We start from the raw sequence: 25,188 nt of genomic DNA on the forward strand, positions 1-25,188 counted from the left end.
CTACATACATATATACGTCTATCTGAGTATGTATGTATATATATATATAATATATAGTTTATTTAGGGCTTGTTAATGTTAACAATAACTCCCATTAATATACAGATAGGAAGATGTAGTGATCGTTTTGAGCTGTATTCAAGATAATATTTTTATGGAGGCAACACATGCGGAGTCTAAAAGAACATAATTAAAATACACATTCGAAACTTATATAAATATGTATGTATTCTTTATAAAATGGAAATAAAATTCCAGAATACATAAACGTACATAAATAGACAAATATCGGTGTAATACATAAAACACGATTGAATTTAAGAAAACCTTCTTTTGTAAGTACATTTAAAATTATAATGCTTTAGTATGATGAAATTAAAAATTTTTCTTGTGAGGATTAAGTAGTAAAATGACATACTAAAAACAACGAAAGAAAAAAATTTAAGATCACATCTATGGGCCGTTTCAGAGATGTGCCATGGAATATGACATATTTCATATTATCAATCTTGGCACTCCCCTCCTCATTCAAAAAATATTGGTGTTAGATCAGTGGTATAACAGAATTAGGGATCATACCCAATGTGAATCAATAAATAATCCCCATAAAGTGATGTTCTTTATAATATTGCTAATTTTCGATAGACTATCTAAACTTGCTACTTAGATTAATATCTCGTAATTATAAGAAGTTTATTTTATGTCAGTTATATATATTACGCATAGACATTAAAAGCAATTATTAATACATTCATTTACAAGTACAACTATACAAAAATACATAAGCATTTATTGAAATGGCGTCGTTCTCCTTGTATGTCGGTACTTTTTTTTTTTTAACTTTTGACAATGCGAAAACACAAATACGAGTACAACATCGATTTTCCAGAACCATTGGCTCCGAAGCCTTTCTCGATTACTCAGAGTTGATCACCTTGTTCAGCATACTCTAAATTGAACAATTATTAAACTTACTTAGATAATTAAATGAAGTACTGCTACATTTAGCGTAAATTATTGCGGAATATAAGAGGTTCCGGACTGTGCCCGGAAGTTGGTGTTGTACCTATGACATCATCAACGTTTGTGTTTTCAGTTTTTAGAAGTTCAGTGGCTAAAAAAGCTAAACCTGACGGTGTGTTTTGGCTCGTTGAAGCTCTCAAAATATAACATTAACTTGTTACTCTAAAAGTTTATCATCGCAACATCATGGTTTGCAGCTCACGTTCTAGTCAAATTAAGAGACTTATTATCATTTATGAGTAAAGCTATCATAAAAATAGCTTTGCATTATTTCTCTGTTGAACACTACAGCCATTTAAAACTGTACCATTGTCATAGCATGAGCATCGATAGTTTTCTAAAGATTTTTCTATCTTCTACAAGTTGATCCCAAATTACTTCCATCATGTTTTCAACATATTTTTTGTTTTATTTGGATCAATGTAAAAAAAAAAAAAAGACTTTTATAAAAAATTTCTCTTTAAAACTAATATCAACGAACTGTTTCTGCTTTTTGCTGTGAAGTAGAATAAAAAATAAAATCAAAATATTTGGCCTTTGAACGAATGCTATATACCGTGCTTCCCTGAATACAAGTTGGCGTAGTATGTAGTGTAGACATGTAGAGTTAGCATTCAAGCATCATTGCTTGTCTTGGTGTATAAGTCGGCCTATCTTTTTTGGCTGTAAATTTTGATTTGAAAAATTCAACTTGCATGCCGGAAAATATAGTAACAATTTTTGGTGAACGGTAGAAGCAATTAACTAAATATATTCATTCCGCATTAACAGAGGTCAATATAAAATTGGTCAACACGTTTTCTAGGACAAGGCTTATCAATGGTTTTTAGCTAATTTTGATGCGCTGAATCCAAATCTGGCATCATATTTTGTCTATTACATCAGAATTTTGAGATATAAAGTCTTTTAGTTTTGCTAGAAACAGCAATTTAATGCTCATAGAAGAAGAATTAAACATACGTGGATACAATTTTGATAGACAATATGTCTTTTTTTAATCTAATTAATCAAAACAGAGTTGTGAGACTAATTGCACATTAGCATATAAGAATTAATCTTGATTATAACAAAATATGAATAGAAAAGCTTTATTCATTGTGGTCGTTCATTCTGATCATCTTATTAATGCAAGAACTTCCTCTTTTTTGACGATCGCTTGTGGAATATCTCTCATCAAGCTCCAGCAGTAATGTGTCATCATGTTTTAAGTCCCATCCGCCTTGATAGCGTTCTTCCATTACTTTTACATCTTGATGAAAGTGTTCGCATTGGTCTTCGCTAGCATCACCCAGGTTCTCTGGAAATTCACCTAAGTGACTGTGTAAGTAGTACAATTTAATGCTTATTCTACATTCAAGTACTTGCAAAGTCAAGAGCAGCTCCTCCACAATCTCTCGATAGTTGTCAGCTTTCCTGTTTCCAAGGAAATTCCTCTCCACATCAGAGAAGGCATTCCAAGTTCTAGCCTCCACAGCACTCATGGTTGTAACAAAATGTGGATCCCTGACGAGTGTTCTTATTTGAGGTTCATCAAATATTCCTGCCTTCTCGTCACTGAGACTCGAAAAGGTAGTACATTGTGGGGAGCTCAGTTTTTGTCCTGGTCTTTAAGTGTTACTTTAAAGTAAGCAAGATACACCTTCTTAACAAAGTTATTTATGTTGCAACTTTGAGTCTGTGGAGTAAAGTTTCCACAGATGTAACAGAAGATATTGAGGTTATTACAGCACATCCTTCTTTTCGATGTTGTATCCAGAACTAGATCACCGTGGTTCAGTTCAAACCTCAAAATTAGTATGACAATCCAATCATAATTCCCGCAAATAGGGGAGTAAAGTTAACTTTTGGTCTGCTTCAATTAAATAAAGGTATATACCGATGGCACAAAAATGTGACGTGATATAGCAAATATGAGGTCAGTTTTGAAATCAGCACCTCCAAATTAGTCTAAAACAGCTCTGAAATTTTATGCCAGAAAATAAAAGTTTTATTTTCTTGACCGGTGTGATATTCTTTCAGGGTTCACTGAGATATGATATCATAATAGGATCAAAGTTTGTCAACTATTTTAATAACACCCGCCAAAAATTGGTCTCCTTTTGTTTATCTATGGACTCTTTGTCACTGTGCTGCGGTTTTCACCTCTTTAAGGTTTTATGTAATGGAAAATTCTGGGAAGAACTTGCAGTTTTTACTTTTTCTAATCCTATTAGAGTTCGAAATTATATCAAATAATTCTTCTGATTTCTAAACGATTTATTTCCGTTACCTTCCAATAGGTGGAGCAATATCGGTTTTCACGAATATTAAACTTTTGTGGTGTTTCCTAATGATCAATTCCATTTTCTTGTTCCCATAAAGATTTGTTGGAATTATGTAAAAATAGTAACAAAAGCAAAAAGCTTTTCTTCTCAAGAGAGCAAATCATGAACGCCAAACTCCTCCACATCCATTCTTCATCATTCCTTTAAATCATCTTTCAGTCATTGATCAGTTTTGTACAGAAACAAATAATCCATTATTTTGAAAATACTTCGAACCCAATAGAATCATATCTGAGCCCAGGGCTTTTGTTAAAATTACCATTTTCAATAGCGACAATGACCGCTGCAATGGTTATGTTTTATAAGGAAAGAAACACGCATACATACATGCATACATACATACATACATACATACATACATACATATGTAGAACATTATTTTACTATATATATATATAGTAAAATAAACATAAATATGTGTGTGTGTGCACGTATATATATATATATATATATATATATATATATATACATATACATACTTATATATATATATATATATATATATATATATATATATATATATATATAATATAATATAGGATAAATTCTTTATAAGAATTTATCAAGTAGTCAGCGTGAAAAAACCTCATAATGAAAAAATAACGAAAAATTTCGTAATGAAAAAATTCATCGTTTCTTCATATATATATATATATATATATATATATATATATATATATACTTTCTGTCTACCACATCCTCTAACAGGTCAGCCTGGGTCATAGGAAGAAGACGTTTATAAAAATAATTTTTTTTTTTTTTTAATTCATCTAATAAGAAGCTGCCTTAAAAAACAAATGACGATCAATGCAAGATTTAAAAGAATGGAAATGATATTTATCGGGGAAACAAGAATAGAGTTCTATGAGGAAAATATTCAAGGAAAGAAACTGCTGAGTAGCAATACTTCTTACAGAACGAAGACAACAACAGTGAAAGGAAGAACATTAGAAGAAAGACGAGCCTCTCGACCAGCGCTGGATTAACCATTAAGCAAAATAAGCACGTACTTTAGGCATTAAGGGAAATGGTGGCGGTGGGGGGAGTTCATCACAGAAATGGTCAATGATTTACGGCACGAAAGAAATCACTTTTAGCTTGCTAAAATAATATTCGGGATGCCTTATCTCTACCAAATATAGAAGCAGATGTGTTACGTAAGATTAATTTTGAGGATCGCATCAAAGACTTTGCAAAAAGTAGGAGAAAACTTTTCAAATAAAAATAAAGTGGAAATATATAAAAATAAATTTTATTTTCTGTCTTTTTGTTAGTTTTGTTTCATTTTGAAAAGTGAAACTTAATTTTATGGATTATTGTTGTTTATATTTTGAATTACATATATATGGGGACACCAAGATATTTTAAGCGCTTAAGACCTCAATGGGTCTTAATCCGGCTCTGCTTTCGATTAATAATGTTAAGAGAAGGTACAGGAAAGAAAGGTTCGTCAGAACGACCATGGAAGTGTTTATAGAATAAAAGATAACAAAGCCACGTTCTGATATTGGCGGGTTGGGGGTGGGACGATGAAGTTTAGCAGTCAAAACAGGATAGTTCGTTTTGGGATCGGTGAATCTTAAAGTTGGCAAAGCTATAAATAATGATTTCAAATTTTGGCACAAGACCAGCTATTTAGGGAGAGTGGTAAGTCGATTACACTGACCCCAGTGCTCAACTGGTACCTATTTCACTGAATCCGAGAGGATAAACGGCAAAGTCAGAACGTGAAAACGAACGAAATGCTGCTAAGCATTTTACTCGTCGAGCAAACAATTCTGCCAGCTCACTGCCTTAGCAAAACTACAAATCCTTTCTACAATAGGCACAAGGCCTGAACATTTGGAAGAAGGGGAACTGGTCGATTACAGATTAAATCAAACCCGGTCCTTAAGTAGTAATAATTTTTAACACCTCCAAAAGGAAGAAGGGAAAGTCAACCATAGCGGGAGTTGAACTCCGAAGTTAGAGACATTAGTGCCGCTAGGCTTTTTTTTCTTTCTTTTTTTTTTCTGTTGCTTAACCAATTCCGCCAAGCCCCCAACACCCTGCGTTATCATTTATACGAATCAACGAAGGAGCCTCTACGCTACATGACCCTTGCAGGGCCATAAAAGATTTAGATGTTAAAATTAATGTGCAATAAATTGGTTATACTTACAACACATAAAATATTTTAACAATGTTTCATACGGCTTTATACAAATTTTTGTACACAGGCGTAAGAGTGGCTGTGTGGTAAGAAGCTTACTTCCCAACCACATGGATCCGGGTTCAGTCCCACTGCATGACACCTTGGGCAAGTGTCATCTACTATAGCTTCGCGCCGACCAAAGACTTGCGAGTAGATTTGGTAGACGGAAACTGAAAGAAGCCCGTCGGATATTCTTTTGGTTGTTTCGGTCATTTGACTGCGGCCATACTGGAGCACCGCCTTTAGTCGAACAAATCGACACCAGGACTTACTCTTTGTAAGCCTAGTACTTATTCTATCGGTCACTTTTTCCCAACCGCTAAGTTACGGGACGTAGACACACCAACATCGGTTGTCAAGCAATGGTGGGGGGACAAACACAGACATACAAACATATACATCTATCTATCTATCTATCTATCTATATATATATATATATATATATATATATACGCACACACACGACGGACTTCTTTCGCTTTCCGTCTACCAAATCCACTGAGAAGGCTTTGGTCGGCCCGAGGCTATAGTAGAAGACACGTAGCCAAGGTGTCACGCAGTGGGATTGAACTCGTGACCATGTGGTTGGGAAGCAAGCTTCTTACCACACAGCCACAACTATTAATGATAAAAATATAGTACAATGCTTCTAAATATTGAATGGGTACGGGTATCCATCTGTATAATACAGGAATCAAAGAGGTCGTCCAAAGGCAAAAAAAATGGCTGACAACCACTGCTCTACGTGGTGAACATGTGAGAAATAGCAGTCAAATCTTTCGCTTTAGAACTATTTTTAAAAATATATCCTGAAGTAGTTGTATTTATTCAATGTCCGAGTAAAGAACAGTGTGGTCGTGGTGGAACGACTTTGATCATACGTGTCTCTGTTACCTATGGTTAATGACTTAGGGTTGGTGAACGATAATCGATTATTGATCATTTAGTGGAAGGTCGTGTTAGTCCACCAAGACAAGGACGTACACGTTACACGTTACACGTAGATGAATACGTGTGTATTTACTCTCTTTCACTCCCCATTTCCAATACACCCCTCCTCTCTCTTTTTCTTTTTTTTGTACAACCTGTCTCCTATCTTCCTCTACGTTTTACAAACACAAAGTTACACACGTCAATGGAATAACTGCTGTTACGGTGCGATGCGTTGACTGAGAACTGCACATCGTAAACACGCAATCAACTAAACAAAGAATATATATATATACATACATACATACATGCACGCATATATGTATACATATATATTTATATCACCCTTTTTCATATAAATGTGTGTGAGCATATATATATATATATATATATATATATATATATATACATATATACATATCAAAACATACGTATATATATATATGTGTGTGTAGGTGAGTGTGTGAGTGTGTATGTGTGTCTGCCTGTCTGTCTATGTAGGTGTATGTGTATATGTGTGTGTGTATATATATATATATATATATATATATATATATATATATATATATATATATATATATATATATATACACATACATATATATACATACATATATATATATATATATATAATTATGTGTATTTCTTCTATCTTAATGAATAAAAATTCTTCTGATAGAATAAATGGGTTAATAGAAACCAATGTAGCAAAGAACACAAAATAACTGTGGTTAGCTCCTGTTTTTAAGGCAGGAACTCCTTGAAATTTTGGGTATTTGAGTATATTTAAGAATTTAAGGATTGGAGAAAACGCATGTTATAATTGCATACTTTATTCCTACATATGTTTCAAAGGATTACAACCTGTGTGATCCATAGGGATCTTTGATATTAAAATTGTAACCTTCTCATCAGGGAAAGCATGGGAATCATCTTAAACGTAAGACATTATGACCGATTATATATATATATATATATATATATATATATATATATATATATATATATATATATATATATACATACATGCATATACTGATAGCTAGGTAGATTCATAGACAGACAGACAGACAGTCAGACATCTATCTATCCAACCATCCGTCCGTCCGTCTCTATCTATCTATCTATCTATCTATCTGTCTCTATGCCTGTCCTTCTGCTCTTCTTGCTTGTCTGTCTATGTATCTAGCTAGCTATCAATATATATGTGTATACATGCATACGTATACTCGTACATGCAGACAGTGATGGATAGATAGATAGATAGATAGATAGATAGATAGATAGATCTGCGTGCACATATATATTCATACACGTGCACGTATCGATACCTTCATTATATACCTCACTTCTTAGGCGTGTGCGTGTGTGTGTGTGCTAAAAAAGTTTCTGGCTTTGAGGGTGTCACGAAAGGCGTGGCTGGAGACCCATCCTTCCGAGTTCTTTCACAGGGAGTAATAAAACTTAAGGGCCACTGCAATAAAAGTGTGAATCTGAGAGGGGGGGATATGTTGAATAAAATCATAATCAACTGATCCGCTTGTATTTTCTTTTACCCAGAGCCAAGAACTTTCCAGCACCCCCACTTGTGTATATATGTATGTGCATAGTGTGTGTGTGTGTGTTTCAATGATATACATCGCTTGACACTACCTTTCCCACTTCCAACCTCTCATTGTCCTTTCTATTGTTTGTGTTGTTTGTTTTGTTGTTTTATTAATTTTGTTTTTTCTCTTCCACTCCCACCATTTTTTTTCTTTTTTAACAGACACGAAGATAAGGAGACGCGCTAAAAGTGTGTTTAATATCTCGTGTTTTTTGTAACTTTTACATATATTGACTGCAACAGCGACATTAAATCGATTCGCTTGTAATGGCTCTGTGTATTGATATGTATGTGTTGTATATGTATGTGCATGAGTTGTATATGTATGTGTGTTGTGTAAGTGTTGGGCAAGAAAACTTACACGTGTACGGTCGTGTACTATACGTATCCAGCCACACGTGTACACATTGACATTAACTCCGGTACATTTTATGGTTACTGTTGTACACGTGGTTTCGACTAAAAGTTTATTTTACTCTTTTTTTAATCATAATGTCTTTCTTGTTTTCTTTTTTCTTTCTTAGCAAGTAAAAGAATGAAGAAATACTTGAGTTATATATATATATATATATATATATATATATATATATATATATATATATATATATATATATATATATATATATATATATATATATATATATAGGGAGAATTCACAAAATAACAAAAGACGAAGACAGGTGGTGTAGAAAATAAATAGATGTATTAGTATAACGCTCGGGAAGTGAAAAAGTCTTTAACGTTTCGAGCCTACGCTCTTCCACAGAAAGGAACACAGAAAGAAACAAGCAGAGAAAAAAATGTGTAGTGGTTAGCGATCTATCATATATATGATGACTAAACTCAAAGACCAAGAATCGGAGATCTTTTTCGAGAAGCAGGCCGAATGAGATATGGTTCGTAATAAGACGAGCCGTAAAAATGAATACTAAAACGAAAACGAAAAAATCTTCACGATAATATTTCCTTAGAGGTGCCATTCACACAGTCCCTTGATCGCTGTTTGTTCATAACTGTCATTAGTATTTTATACACAATGTCATATACTTGTGACGTTAGGTATATGAAATCAACCTATGACATTTGTCGTAATGACACAGATTAATATAATGTGCTAACGTCGCACGTAAATGTATAATAAAGATTTTGATTGAAGGTAATAAATATTTAACACGAACAAAAACTAATGCTTTCTACTGTAGACACATGGCCTGAAATTTTTGGGGTAGGTGGGGCAGTCGATTAGATCGACCCAGTACGCAACTGGTACTTAATTTAACGACCCCGAAAAGATTAAAGACAAAGTCGATTTCGGCGAAATTTGAACTCAGAACGTAAGGACGGACGAAATGCCGCTAAGCATTTCGTCCGGCGTGCTAACGGTTCTGCCCGCTCGCCGCCTTCTTCCCATTCATAATAATGTTTTCTGGCAGAGGTATAACAATTTATTTTATATATATATATATATATATATATATATATATATATATATATATATATATAGGGAGAATTCAAAAAAAAAAACCAACAGAGGAAGACAGGTGGTGTAGACAACAAACAGATGTATTCGTATAACGCTCGGGAAATGAAAAAGTCTTTAACATTTCGAGCCTACGCTCTTCCACAGAAAGGAACACAGAAAGAAACAAGGAGAGAAAAAAAGAATGTGTGGTGGCTAGCGATCTATATCTATATATATATGCAAGGTAAATCACAAGAAAACAAATATGTGATTTAATGTTGACTTACCTTGTATTCAATATTTCGGGGTTATGACCCCATTTTCAAGAAATAGACGAATGTTGCCGATGTGCGTGTGTGAAACCGATTTCTTGAAAATGGGCTGATAACCCCGAAATATTGAATACAAGGTAAGTCTGCATTAATTCACATATTTTGTCTTCTTGTGATTTACCTTGCATTGTTTCGGCCTTACCCACGATCCTTTATACAATGCTTCATAGTAATTATTCCATTATGTGTGTGTGTGTGTGTGTGTGTGTGTGTGTGTGTAAACATGTATGTATATAAACATGCGACTACTCACTGATGTACGTGAGTTGTAGGTACTTTGACGAAAACTGAATAATCAAATTTGGAAAAAAAAAAACGATGTACTTCCTAAAATCTAAAAGATTTGAAGAAATTAAAAGAATTTTAATTTTAAATGCTTACATAAAAAAAAAAAAAAAAGCCTTGTGAGTAGATTTCGTACACGGAAAGTGAAAGAACACTGTCGTATATTAGTGTGTGTGTGTGTGGTGTGTGTGTAAATATATATAGACACACACATATATGTAAAGAGAGGGGGAGTGTCAGAAAGAGAGAAAGAGAAATTATTGATGTGGTGCAACTGCAATGTGTTCCACTGTTCAATACTCTATACACGTACGCGCAGACGCACAAAAGCAAGCACACACACACACAAATTGATACGAGTCGATTAGTCTCACCATTTATTTATTATCTACGTCAGCAATGTCAAAATTCTCCGCAACGTCAACTTTGAACTCAGGCTACGTAATACGCAACCCGAATCTGTTTTTCGTTACTGTCTCTCCTTACTATCTTCCTCCAGTTCCATGTAGGATATTAGTTTCTAATAATGGCACACGACCGGAAAGTTCCACATAAGATATTACATACCGTCTGCCCAGTTAGCTCTTCGGAAAACATTTCAAAGAAACAAACGATAATAAAATAGTAGGAGGAAATGCTTATTGTGGGCATACACCTAGTTGTGTGGTAATAAGCTTGCTTCCTAACCACTTGGTTCCGAGTTCAATCTCATAGTGTGGCACATTAAGCAAGTGTCTTTTGCTATAGCCCTGTGTCGACCAAAAGCTTTATGAATGAATTTGGTAGATAGAAGCTCAAAATAAGTCCATTGTCTATCTGTCTGTCTATCTATTTATCTGTCTGTCTGCTTGCCTGTATGTCTGTTTGTCTTTCTATCTATCTATCTGTCTATGTGTGCGTGTGTGTGTGTGTATATATACACACACACAACAGACTTCTTTATTTATATATATGCACATACACACACAAGTATATATGTATGTATATATCAATGTGTGTGTGTCCTTATGCTTGTGTTTGTCTGCCTACCACTGTTTGACAATATTTGTTGATTTCTTTACGTCCGCGTAACTTAGCTGTTCGACAAAAGTAAGCGATAGAATAAGTACCAAGCTTTAAAAATAAGTACAGGAGTCGATTTGTTCGGTTAAACTATTCAAGGCGAGTGTCCCAGTGTGGACGCAGTCCTTGTACTGGACAACGGAAAAGATAAAGTCATTAAATAAAATTAACTCCAATTATTTACAGTGAGTAAGCTAGGATGATGTCTGGCTGGACACACAAAAAAAAAGCAGGTATTCTATATAATAGAGAATATTTTTAACACCAGAAGCTCCATCATGGCCCCAGTCTAATGACTGAAACAAGTAAAAGAGTAAAAGAGAAATCAAAATTATTCTCCTATTTTGTGTCATTTTTTCCCTTTTAGTCACGTGAAGCTGTTGTGATCATTTATAAGTTTTCTATTTTAATAAACCTTTCCCAATAAGTTGTTCGTGTACGTGTTTCCGTGAAAGAGTAAACGTGGTGAGGTGAATGTGTGGGTGTGCTGTATGTTGTGTGTGGGGGGAGCGAGAGAGTATGCATGTGTGTGTGTGTGTGTGTATATGTGTGTGCGTGAGATGGTACACGCGTGTATGTATGGACGTGGCTGTGTGGTAAGAAGTTTGTTTCCCAAACACATGGTTCCGGGCTCAGTCCCACCGTAGGCAAGCATCTTCTACTATAATCTCGGGCCGACCAAAGCATTGATGAGCGGATTTTGTAGACGGAAACTGAAGTAAGCATGTCTGTCTATCTATCTATCTATCTATCTGTTTATCTATAAGTATGTGCGTGTGTGTTGTGAATGTGCGTGCACATCTGTGTATTTGTGTATATGTATGTCTCCCACCATCGCTTGATAACCAGTGCTGGTCCGTTTAATAAGTACCTGGCTTAAAGAATAAATACTAGATCGATTTGCTCGATTAAACCCTTCAAGGCAGTGTCCCAGCATGGCCGCAGTCCAATGACTGAAAGAAGTAAAAAAGAAAAGCACAGAAAAAATACACGCACACGCACACACACCTATGAAATTCTGTTTTCTGCAGGCGAAAACGGCCGCCGAAACACTTGTCATGCTTCAAACAGCTTACATGGACGCTGCTATGAGCAAAACACAAGATTACGAGTGGTTTTCACGCTTTAGGAATAGTCATTTCTCGCTTGAAGACCAACCCCGTTCATGGCGACCATTGACCTCCCGAACGAACGAAAACCTCATGAAAATTCACGAACTGATCCTTGAAGATCGTCACCGAAAAACTGACGAACTTGTTGATATGACTGGTGTGTCCTGGAGCTCCTCCGAACGAATTTTGAGCGATGAATTGCGAATAAAAAGAGTTACAGATAAAATTCGTGCTTCGCTTGCTCACGGAAGATCAAAAAGTCACGACTGAAAGAACGGTTGGAAGTTGAACCGGACTTTTTTACGAAGGTCATTGCTGGTAACGAAATCTAGTGCTACGAAATTTGAAGATGTGGAAGAGGTGAAGAAACAACACGACGAAGGCGTTACAAGGCATCACTTCGCAAACGCGTCTGGACCGATGCATTGCTTCAAATGAAGAATACTTCGAAGGTGATAAAATAGTAAACATGTAAAACTAAATGAATAAAACAATATTGCAAATTTCCGTCTAACAAATCCACTCATTATGCTTTGGTCGGCCCGGGGCTATATTAGAAGACACTTACCCATGGGATCTCGCAGTTGGACTGAACCTCGAACCGTGTGATTGGGAAGCAAGCTTCTTACCATACTTAGTTCAATGCATTAAATATAAATCTAAAATGTATTTAGTTGTATAAAAGATTGCTTGGAAATGTGAACTTCTCAAATGTTAACTTTAATGGGGTCTTTAAACAATTGCATACACTTAGGAATACACTCATTCACCCACACACATGCACACGTATAAATTCATACATACATATGTGTGTATATACATATATACTTATGTATATATGTATGTATAGACATATATATATGTATATGTGTGTGTGTGTGTGTGCATATATATATATATATATAAAAGGAGCAAAAATACTGGAGATTAAGTATACACCACGTGGCAAAATTATGAGTTGAAAATATGTGGAAAACATAAAAAGTGGAAGAGAAATGCCTTCGCTTCACAGTTTGATATCTTTTTATAAAGGAATAAAAAAAAAATATACATATTTTATGGATGTAGTGATATCCAACCGGTTTTCGCTATTTAAATTACCTTTTGAAAGGACATTATGAAGTAATCAATTCTTGTGACAAAAGGGTCTAACCATTTTGGATGCTTGAATAATAAGAATGACTCTAGACCAAAGGAGGTAATAGGTGGCAAGGGGGACAACTCCTCCGTATAATTATTGAAGTGGTCAAATTTGTATATTAAGGTGTGGTGTACTTTTGTATGAACAGGTTTTCCTTGTTCGGGCGTTCCACTATGCATGCTACTTCTTTTCTTATTCTCCTAGAACTAGAAAGTTGTAAAATTCATGCTTGTATTTCATGGTTTTGTAATACTTGACCTTGTATGGTGGTATCTTTTGTGGAATGATAGACTTTTAACCATCAACGGCAGAAACGGACGTTTTCTAAATTGAAATCGCATTAGCTAAAGAAAAAAGGGAAATAAATCTTCAAATATTTAGAAGAGTTATTTTTTCTTGGCTTAAGTTGAATAAATGAACTTATGAAAAAAAAATGGTTTTTGACTCCAAATAAATTTTGAAAAAAAACATCGAAGTGACAATCTTTCAGTTGTCAGTCACAGCTAGATGATCTCCAGGAGTTTAAAGTATCAAAATTAATTTAATGCTGTTTTTATCTCTAGAAGTAAGTCACATAGCATAAATGGACAGGTCAAACTACATAAAACTTTAAATTGGTCAGCTTCAAAGCTGCAGTCATACTGTGCTACACCATTTAATATGTGGCATTTGGTGAATGGGGGAATTTGATGCTGCTGCCCTCATCTGTGTTTCCTTCCATGAGGTAGGCTCATCTGGAACCCTTGAGAGAAGAGATCCAGTTTTATTTTAACGACACCTACATCCACAACATGCAGGTCTCTCAGGCATTTTGGAAGGATATTGAAGAGCTGTGGGTACTTGAAACCCAAGCTGTTGCAGTATCTGGTCTTGTAGTTTGATGGAGATGCTGGGATCATTCTGCTGTTTGTGTAACTTTCAATGTCAAAGTTAGGTACAAGGCCTTCCAGGATTTTCCAGATGTATATCACTACATATCTTTCCGGCCTTTGTCCCAGGGAGAAGAGTTTTAATTCCTTTAGTCTTTCCCAGTAGCTGATACGTTGCATTGAGATGATTTTCATGTGTAGCTTCATTGGATTGCTTTGAGTTCCGCTGTTAATTTTATATTGTGTGGTGACCATAGTTGGGAGCAGTGGTCCAAGCGGCTGAGGACATATGTCCTCCACAGGATCACCATCGTCTCCTTTTCTCTTGTTTTGAAAGTTCAGAGGATCCATCCAGCTAGCTGTCAGCATTTTATTACCAAAACCCATGCTAGCATGGAAAGCGGACGTTAAACGATGATGATGATGATGCATCATTGCATTATAAACACTAATGTACAACATAATAAAGGCATCCCACCTCAATCCTTTGTTTATGATGAGAAATAACTGTATAAACCAAAGTTATTGGTAACTTAGCACTATACATACATATTTATTGTTTGGTAGAAGTAATTCATTTGTTGGCTCAACTTACTATTACTACTCACCACCACCACCACCATCATCATCATTTAACATCCAATTTCCATGCTGGCATGGGTTGGATGGTCTGACAGGAACTAGCCAACAGGGGAGCTCCACTTGTCTGTTTTGACATGGTCTGTACAGCTGGATGCCCTTCCTGATGCCAACCACTCCACAAAGTGTACTGGGTGCCCTTCACATGGCACTGGCACAGGTGCTTTATGCAGTCATGCAATCAAGCAAAATTTTTAAAAAAAGGGATTTTCCATGCGGACTTTCCTTTGTGTTTCTTGTTCTTACCACTTTCTAATGAACTGAATAACATAAGGTCCAAACACAAACTAATTAACAGTCACCTATTCTATATGGATGACCTGAAACTATATGTTAGGAATGACCAGGAACTTACTGGCACTTGTGCCAGTGGAACGTGAAAAACAATATTCGAGTGAGGTCGTTGCCAGTGCCACTGGATTGGCCCTCGTGCTGGTGGCATGTAAAAGCACCCACTACACTCTCAGAGTGGTTGGCGTTAGGAAGGGCATCCAACTGTAGAAACTCTGCCAGATCAGATTGGAGCCTGGTGTAGCCATCTGGTTTGCCAGTCCTCTGTCAATCGTTCCAGCATGGAAAGTGGGTATTAAACGATGATGACATACACATCATCATCATCGTTTAACGTCCGCTTTCCATGCTAGCATGGGTTGGACGACTTGACTGAGGACTGGTGAAACCGGATGGCAACACCAGGCTCCAATCTAAATTTGGCAGAGTTTCTACAGCTGGATGCCCTTCCTAACGCCAACCACTCAGAGAGTGTAGTAGGTGCTTTTACGTGTCACCTGCACAAAGGCCAGTCAGGCGATACTGGCAACGGCCACGCTCGAAATGGTGTCTTTTATGTGCCACCCGCACAAGCCAGTCCAGGGGCACTGGCAACGATCTCGCTCGAAGATCCTACGGAGGCCAGTCAGGCGGTACTGGCAACGGCCACGCTCAAAATGGTGCATCTTATGTGTCACCCGCACAAGAGTTAGTCCAGGGGCACTGGCAACGATCTTACTTGGCTTGCCGGGTCTTCTCACGCACAGCACATTTCCAAAGGTCTCGGTCAGTAGTCATCGCCTCGGTGAGGCCCAATGTACGAAGGTCTTGCCTCACCACCTCAGCCCAGGTCTTCCTGGGCCTACCTCTTCCACGGGTTCCCTCAACTATTAGGGTGTGGCACTTTTTCACGCAGCTATCCTCATCCATTCTCACCACATGTCCATACCAGCGCAATCGTCTCTCTTGCACACCACAACTGATGCTTCTAATGTTCAGCTTTTCTCTCAAGATACTTACACTCTGACGGGTATTCACATTGACATTACACATCCAACGGAGCATACAGCCCATGTTAACAATTACAATGAATATGGGGGCTTGTATACCTGCATACTTTTTCATTTTTATTTTTACAGAATAATTGGTTTAGATACAACTGACACAGCAGGCGGTGAGCTGGCAGAGACGTTAGCTCCCCCGGGCCAAATGCTTGGAGGTATTTCATCTGTCTTTACATTCTGAGTCCAAATTCTGCCGAGGTTGACTTTGCCTTTCATCCTTTCGGGGTTGATAAATTAAGTACCAGTTGTCTACTGGGGTCAATCTAATCAACTGACCACCCTCCTCAAAAATTTTTCAGGCCTTGTGCCTAGAGTAGAAAAGGATATAAATGACATGTGTTTGTGCTGTGTAGAGAATTAGCTGCTGCCTTTGCAGCCAGCTATTTTCAACTATGCACCTTCATTCAAATGTGATTCAAAGTGAACTTGGTGTATTTATGTGTCTCCAATGTATTTTGCTAGGTTACTATGGTTTTAGATAGAAAAAAAGTGAGGAGGTTTAGAAACTTAATATGGCTATGAAAATTACTTCGTGTTTGACCTCATCTTGACCTTAAGTTTAAGGATGAAACATATAGTCCTAGATCATAAAGTAAGTCAAAGTGTATTTCTCAATGTTTTGTACAACAACTAGGTACTTAATACAATCAAATAGAAATAACTTAAATTCCTTCAGATAAAATCAGATATATGTAATATAAGAAACTTATTCAGGATGACAATTTGAAAATTTCTCTGTATAATCAAGGCAACATGCATACCATTTTGACCAGGAAGGAAAGAAACACCATGAGGTATTACAGCATTTATTTAAATCTCAGAAATTTCCACCACCTAATCTGCAACTGGTTGGATTCAAAGATGAACTTTGGAGTATTGTAGATAACATTAAATTCTAAAAATTCACTCATACAAAGAAACCAACACTTAAAGAAACTGCGCACACCAGCAACGGAACTCAAGAAGAATATTGAGATTCTTGTACAAATGAACGAAACCAGTAACTTATACCAATTAGACTATGCTTTACACCACACTTGCTTAAAAAGGCAATCCTGAAAATTACAAAATAACCCCTCAAAGGACAAAGTAGATATATTAACTACTAGAATACTGGGTTAGAAAGGACAGACCAGGTAAGTTTGACATTACTATAAGATTCAGGGATTCCACTCAGATAACTGACCTAGTTGGGATATATATCCTATTCTGTATTAGTAAGGAATTTTCACTAATGTGGGTAAGACTGTATAGGGACGACAACCTATTCACATTACATAAGCCTAAAAATGTTAAACTAGAATAATATAGAAAAAGTTATTTTTAATTTTAACTTCTGTAACCTTGCCCTGCTTATCTTTATTCACCAGGTAAGATCAAATTAAAAGGTTTTGGCATTTTCCTTCCCTCACAAATTAATGAATAAAAAGAATTTACTCTTCCTTTACATATTTCACCAAACCTTTACCCACATATCAATATCTTTAAGTGCAATGATCCTGATTCTGTTTTTGTTATAACAATAGATAAGTGAATATATACTCAAAATCCTTGATGACAACATAACAAAGGTCCCCTTCTTTTTATAATTACTACTCAATGATGGTTGTGTGGTTATAATTCTCCAAACTTATCCACTTCTGCAAACTTTATTTTAGTAGTAACAGCAAGTGTAGATTATGTATAAAAGAAAAGAATTCCATTTAAAAATATTTCATTGCCCAAACACCTATCTAAAACTGCAAAAATGAGATTTTCAATCCATGCCCACACAAGAGAAAGTACAAGTTGGCTACTTATGAACTTCACCATGATTATAAATGCTAGAATCTCAGCTATCAATCCTCCTAAACATTTACTTCTGTGCTCTCTGATATTCCAATTTCAAATATTAAGAGATAAGCATTCCCACCCTCAAACATAGCACTTGGGTTCACTCATGTAATTTAGCTGGTCAATCAAAACCAGGAATCAGAATGTGGACACTGCCATACAGTGCAGCATTTGTGGAGCCATACACGAGCTAGCTGCAGGAGTAGGAAATAAATAGGATCTCAGTCAATCTGTGAAGGGAAACAACTGCTTCTCACCATGAGGTACTACCCTGGTCATGCATCCTACACTCTATAGGGTATATATACATATGAAGACACATGGTTCAGTGGTTAGAGCATCGGGCTCACAATCACGAGGTAACGAGTCCGATTCCCAGACTGGGCTGTGTGTTGTGTTCTTGAGCAAGACACTTTATTTCACATTGTTCCAGTTCACTCAGAAATGAGCTGTAACATTACTGGTGCCAAGCTGTCCTTTCCCTTGGATAACACTGGTGGCTGATTGGATGACCAACACAGTTGGACTTCATATTTCCAATACTAGTATAGACGGTGGATAACCAAGTCAACTGGAACCAGAATATTCTCATTACAGTAATCCCTTGACTATTGCGGGTGTCATGTTCCAAAAACCCCTGTGATAGGTGAAAATCTGCGAAGTAGAAACAGTACTGTATATATTTTTTTAATAATTTGTATATATTTATTTTATTATAAATGCAAAACAACACCACGGAGGAATCAACGTTAAGCTTAAATAATAAACCACAATATGGCAAGGGATTACTGTATTAGTATAATGGGTCAAGGTGGCGAGCGGGCAGAATTGTTAGTACACTGGGTGAAACGCTTAACCGGTTTTTTTGTCTGTTGCTATGTTCTGATTTCAAACTCTGTCGCGATTGACTTTGCCTTTCATTCTTTTTGGGTACCAGTTGAACACTGGGGTTGATGTAATTGACTCATCCCCTCCCCTAAAATTGCTGCCCTTGTGGCAAAATTTGAAACTATTATTAGTATAATGGGTGGATGCTCAAGCCAATTAGGCTTCATATTCCTATTACTACTATAGTAGATGCCTGATCAAGTTGATGGGGTTCAATGTTACTATTACTGGTACAATGGATAGATAATCAAGGCAATTAGTGTTGGAATATTAACTGAGTTATTAAATATTTGCATTTTGGCTATTGGCTCTGCATTGTATCTGTGATCAAGAGGTTTGATTCTCAATTGCAGAGGCAACTTTACTCTAACTAGATACCACAGGTGGTGTGATTTACTCCTGTAAGCAACAGGAATACTGTGGAGTGAAGTTGAGTGATTTATTCATCTAGAGCAGTGGTTCCCAAAGTGAGCGGTATTGCCCCACCTTGTGGGCAGTGGAAAGATCCAGCGAGCTTGCAAGCAAGCAAGAAAGACTGGCATGGGAAAATTAGATGTAACAGTAGCCAACTAGGTTATTAAGATACTATCAAATTTAGTGAGAGCAAATAAATAAAAACAAAATTTACTCATATTTTTATGCACAATATAGAATTTTAAATAGGATTATGTATATACAAACACACATATGTAAATTCAAGCATGCATGGTTATGCGTACTTGTAAAAACAAAAAAAATTGTATACACACACAAATATATATATATATATATATACATGTACTTGTAAATACACAAATGGATCAACAGTATAATTGACTGTTCCTTTCCCACAAATCTCTGGCTTTGTGCCTATGTCAGAAAGAGGTCAAGGTCAACTTTGCTCTTCATCTCTCAAGGGTTGATAAAGTACTGATCAAGTGCTAGGTTTGACGCAACTGATTAATCCCTACTCCTTGTTTTCTTACATTCTAAGTTCAAATCCAGCTGAAGTCAACTTTGCCTTTCATTTCTCCAGGATTGAAATGTTTATATCATGTATGAGATGGTGTTGCTGATGATGATGATAGTTTCAAATTTTGATATAATGCCAGCAATTTTAGGGGAGAGGGTAAAGTGATTACATTGACCCCAGTGCTCAACTGGTACTTACTTTCATCAACTTCAAAAGGTAGAAAGGAAAAGCTAACCTTGGTGGGATTTGAACTCAGAATGCAAAGAGCAGGAAGAGATGCTGCTAAGTACTTTTGTCTGACATGCTAATGATTCAGCCAGCTTGCTGCCCGAATACTGATTTCAAATTTTGGCACAAAGCCAGTAATTTCAGGGAAGAGGTAAGTCAGTTACACAGATCTCATACTTATTTTATCATCTCGCAAATGGATGAGAGGCAAAGTCGACCTTGGCGGGATTTGAACTCGGAACACGAAGACAGATGAAATGCCACTAAGCATGTTGCCCAGCGTGCAATCGATTCTGTCAGCTTGCCGCCTTTCGCTGCCCTAATGTTAATAATTATTCTTTCTAATGTAGGCACAAGGTCTGAAATATTGGAGGAGTTGGGGTAGATTGATTACATCAACCCCAGTGCTCAACTGATACCTTTTTTTTATCAATCCCAAAAGGATGAAAGGCGAATTTTGACATGGGCAGGGTTTGAACTCAGAACATAAACATCTGGAAGAAATGCCACTAAGCATTTTGTCCAGTACTCCTAAATTAATGATAATGGATTCTTATACCAACATTGCCTTCCTGGCACTTGTGCCAGTGGCACGTGAAAAGACATTTGAGTAAGTTCGTTGCCAGTTCCGCCTGACTGGCATTCGTGCAGGTGGCACTTAAAAGAAACCACTACACTCTCTGAGTGGTTGGCGTTAGGAAGGGCATCCAGCTTTAAAAACTCTGCCAAATCAGATTGGAGCCTGGTGTAGCCATCTGGTTCACCAGTCCTCAGTCAAATCGTCCAACCCATGCTAGCATGGAAAGCGGACGATGATGATGATGATGAATATATGCAGAAGACCAAAAATTTTAGGAGTAGAGGGGTTAATCAATTATACCAACCTCAATAATTGACTAATACTTTATTTTACTAACCCTCATAAGTGATTTTGGTGGGGTCTGAATTCAAAAAAGCTGGAAGAACTACCACATGGCATTTTGTCAGATTCCTTAATGATTCTACCAATCCACCACTCTATAAAATTGCTAATAATAACTGTTTCTAATTTAGGCACAGAACTAAAAATTTTGAGGGGAGGGGGTTAGTTAATATCATAAACCCCAGTAGTTGACTTTTACTTTATTTTATCAACCCCCAAATGGATGAAAGGCAAAGTTGACCTTGGTAGGATATGAACTTAGAATGTAAAGAGTCGTAACTGAATCGTGTAAGACATTTTATCTGATGCTTTTATCATTTCTGCCAAATCACTGCCTAAAAATGGTAATTGTTTCTAACTCAGGCACAAGGCCAGTGGTATTGAGGAGAATAAGTAAATTCATACCATCAACTCCAGTATTTGACTTCTACTTTATTTTATTGATCCCAAGAGGATGAATGGTAAAGGTGACCATGGTGGGATTTCAATGCAGAATGCAAAGCGCAAGATCAAATTCACAAAATATTTTTGGCCTCTCAACCAAATTTGTTCCTGTCAAGTCTTCCCAACACCCTCATTTCCCTAACTGACACCTTATTCTACTGCTGTAGTTAAACCAGTTAAACACATCTCATCGTTTTCTGAGCTACCAATTATTTTTCCCTCTCCCTGGACCTACTTGTTTTTCACACTCATCCCTCATCCTCAACATTGTTCCTCCCCACTTTTTAGGAAAATTTTTCTCATGTTCTAATCATCATCGTCGTTTAACATCCACTTTCCATGCTAGCATGGGTTGTATGATTTAACTGAGGACTGGTGAACCAGATGGCTACACCAGGCTCCAATCTGATTTGGCAGAGTTTCTACAGCTGGATGCCCTTCCTAACGTCAACCACTCCGAGAGTGTAGTGGGTGCTTTTACGTGCCACCGGCACAAAGACCAGTCAGGAGGTACTGGCAACGGCCACGCTCAAAATGGTGTATTTTACGTGCCACCTGCACAGGAGTGAGTCCAGCGGCACTAGCAACGATCTCGCTCGAATGTCTTTACACATGCCACCGGCACAAGTGCCAGGAAGGCGACGTTGGGCACAGGTGCTATTCTGCAAATCCACTAATCTTTTACTAAATATTCAGCTTGTTTGATATTCTAGCTAGTCTGCTGAAAACAAAGATGCTGTTTTAAAATATAGGCACAAGGCCTGAAACTTTAACCAAACCTTCAGTACCCAACATTGGTTTACTGACCCTCCTCCTGCTCCAAAGGATGAAAAGCAAAGCTGATTTTGGTGGGATTAACCCTTTAGCATTCAGATTACTCTATCAAATAGAGTGCTTCATTCATATTGTTTTCAATTAATTTTGCATTATCTTGTAACTTTAAGATTTTGATGATGTGATTGTTTAGTTTTAGAATGACAATGTAGGGTAGGTGGGAGAGACCAGGCCCAGGTAGTTTGAACATAAAATAGATAGAATATTTGGGCCAGATATGGCTAGCTTAAATGCTAAAGGGTTAAAGAGCTAGAACAAATACCAAAGGTAATTTGTCCAAGGCTGTAATGATTCAACCAACAACAACAATAATCACCATCAGCCCCCCTTTCTTCATTATTGCCAAAACATTTTCCAATGCTTCCTGTGTTGTACGGGTTTTCTACAGAATGATGTTTTCACATGTGGCTCTTTATTTTCTTGATGAGGTTCAGCTTTCATTGTTTTTTTCTCATGTCTTCCTCTGACACAAATTCTTTCCACTTGGATTGCTTGGCATTTCTTTCTTTACCCACCTGCAATCCTCTATTTGCATCACATGACAGGACCAACGCAATTTTCTTTCTTTACATGATTGATTCTGCTTAATGCCCAGCTTTTAGCTCAGCTCATTTGTGCTGCATCATTCACACACACACCAATATTAAGCTTGATCACTTCATTTATTTCCCATCATATATCCTCTACGTTCAATGCCCAACTTTTTGAGTACCCTGTAGCATTGCACCCAGTATACAAGCATCATACAATCTGCCTTTCAGTCAGAGAAAGGATTCTTTTATTGTCAGCAGCAGTAATAACTCCTTAAGCATTTTTCGTCCAGCTCTTACTCTGTTATGCTTTTAGAACACCCTCCTCTGATGTTAATTTTGTCACCTAGGTAACAAGTTGTCTCTATCAACCTCTCCTTATCATACACAACACCCAGGACTTCTTTAAACTTATATCTAGCCAAGCTTTCAAACTATCCTTTTCTAGATTGTCCTATCTTGTTCTTATCTGTCACTTATTGTTGGTCTAATTCAATGTTTCTCAACCTTTTTACCCTTAAAATAAATTACATGTCTCAAGGAACCCCTGAACAAAAAAAAAAAAATTATATACCACATCTTTCTCATATTTTTTCATCGTAATTCACGTGGTAAATATCATACACAGACACACATATATATATATCGGGTGTCCATAAATTACAAACATCATTAAATATATCCCTAATGGTTGTTATATCTTCTTGATAACATAAGATGATGTCTGTATTACAATAACCAATATGTTGTGCGTGTATAGTAATATTACAATCATGAAATTAGCATTAGCTTATCTCACTCTTTCTTGCAGAACCCCGATTGAGAAACACTGGTCTAATTTGAGTGGTACATTTTTCACCAGGGAAAGACTTAGTATTTACAACAATCGTTTCTATCCCATTTCCTGGTAAGAAATCTCTCTGGATTGTATTATTGCGCAAGTAGTAGGTGACTGGCCAATTTCTTGAAGTTAGTGTTGCAAATAGTTAAGTGATTTGCATGACATAACACCAAGAGTCTTGATCCCTCTTTCACACAGCCTTTATATACATTAGAATAGTCCATTAAAGTCACTAGCTGTGATAAAGTTATTGTCTGTCATTTGTTAACAAGATAATCTTCAAGTCTTCTAAGAAACAGTCCTGATTGTTCATGAGTCAATTTTGATTGTGATACATATTCAGACTATTGTTGCTATCATGTTCGTGACAAGGCTTAATTATTCTATCAAATACTCTATCTCAGTAACTTTATCTTTCCTTTTTATCTGCTAACAAAGTCTACTCAATCAATTCCAGTACTTTTACCTACTCAGAGGAATTTGTACCTGATCATTCCCCATGAAGTGCCTTGCTGAAGTTCCCTTCCATTTTAACTCTTGTATACAGCATATACCTACCGGCATCTATATAATCTCTCCAGACCTACCTTTCATCCTGCCAATGCTGATAGTGGAAGCCCTGACGTTTTGCACCTGACAGGAAGAAGGTATTGTCTTCTGATATTTTTTTCCCTGCATCTGAAAGGTAAAAGGGAAGATCCCCGCAAATAGGGTATGTGAACTGGATTTAATTCATGATTGATGCCTTTTAGTTTTACCTTTACTGCTAATGTCATTAGGAAAGGTATGTATGCCGCAACTTCATCTCTTCCAAAATTATAGCATTTTGGATCTAGTAAAGATAGAACGATTTACACGCGCACACACAAACATATGTAAACGAACACAGAAAAATAACACAAATAATACAGAAAGGGGAAATACATATATTTGCCTCACGTTTTCTTGTTCCATCGAACCCGGTCGATCTTCATTCTTGCAAATAAGTAATCGAATACTTTTTTTACTCTTTCAAATAAATAAATAAAATAAGCCTCGTCGATAACATATTAGCAAAAGTATCACGGACTTTTACAGTAGAAGTTAAACATTTTCAAACGTGGAATTAGTAACAGAGTAGATGTTTGATTTCATTTAGTATTTGGTTTTTAACTTTCTTTTTCGGATCTCAAAATCAGTTGGGGGTCGACGTCTCCTTTTAATTATCTCTGTCCTGGGTCATTCAAACAACCACTAGTATTATACAAGAGCCAATTCAATCACCTATACGCCTCCTTGTAAAATTTCAAAAGAAATCAATAACTTTTTCTTTTTGAAGTCCGCTGAAAGTATTACAATACAATGAATTAAATTTCTCCGTTGAGCTCACTTAGCGCGCGAGAAGTAAAACTAGCACAATCGAA

The 25,188-nt window shown here is 36.5% G+C and overlaps 1 long non-coding RNA gene across 1 annotated transcript; it reads right to left on the reverse strand.

Annotated features, from left to right (window-relative positions):
• Window positions 1–16,357: 16,357 nt before the first annotated feature.
• On the reverse strand, window positions 16,358–25,185 carry LOC149135388 (uncharacterized). The gene is made up of 2 exons (XR_016242411.1): window positions 24,725–25,185; window positions 16,358–18,800 (listed from the first exon to the last, which is right to left on the reverse strand). It is a non-coding gene; the product is annotated as an uncharacterized LOC149135388 (long non-coding RNA).
• Between the last annotated feature and the right edge of the window lie 3 nt (window positions 25,186–25,188).

This window comes from Octopus bimaculoides, chromosome 6, assembly GCF_046866305.1.
Source record: "Octopus bimaculoides isolate indiv1 chromosome 6, ASM4686630v1, whole genome shotgun sequence".
Taxonomy (NCBI): Eukaryota; Metazoa; Mollusca; class Cephalopoda; order Octopoda; family Octopodidae; genus Octopus; species Octopus bimaculoides.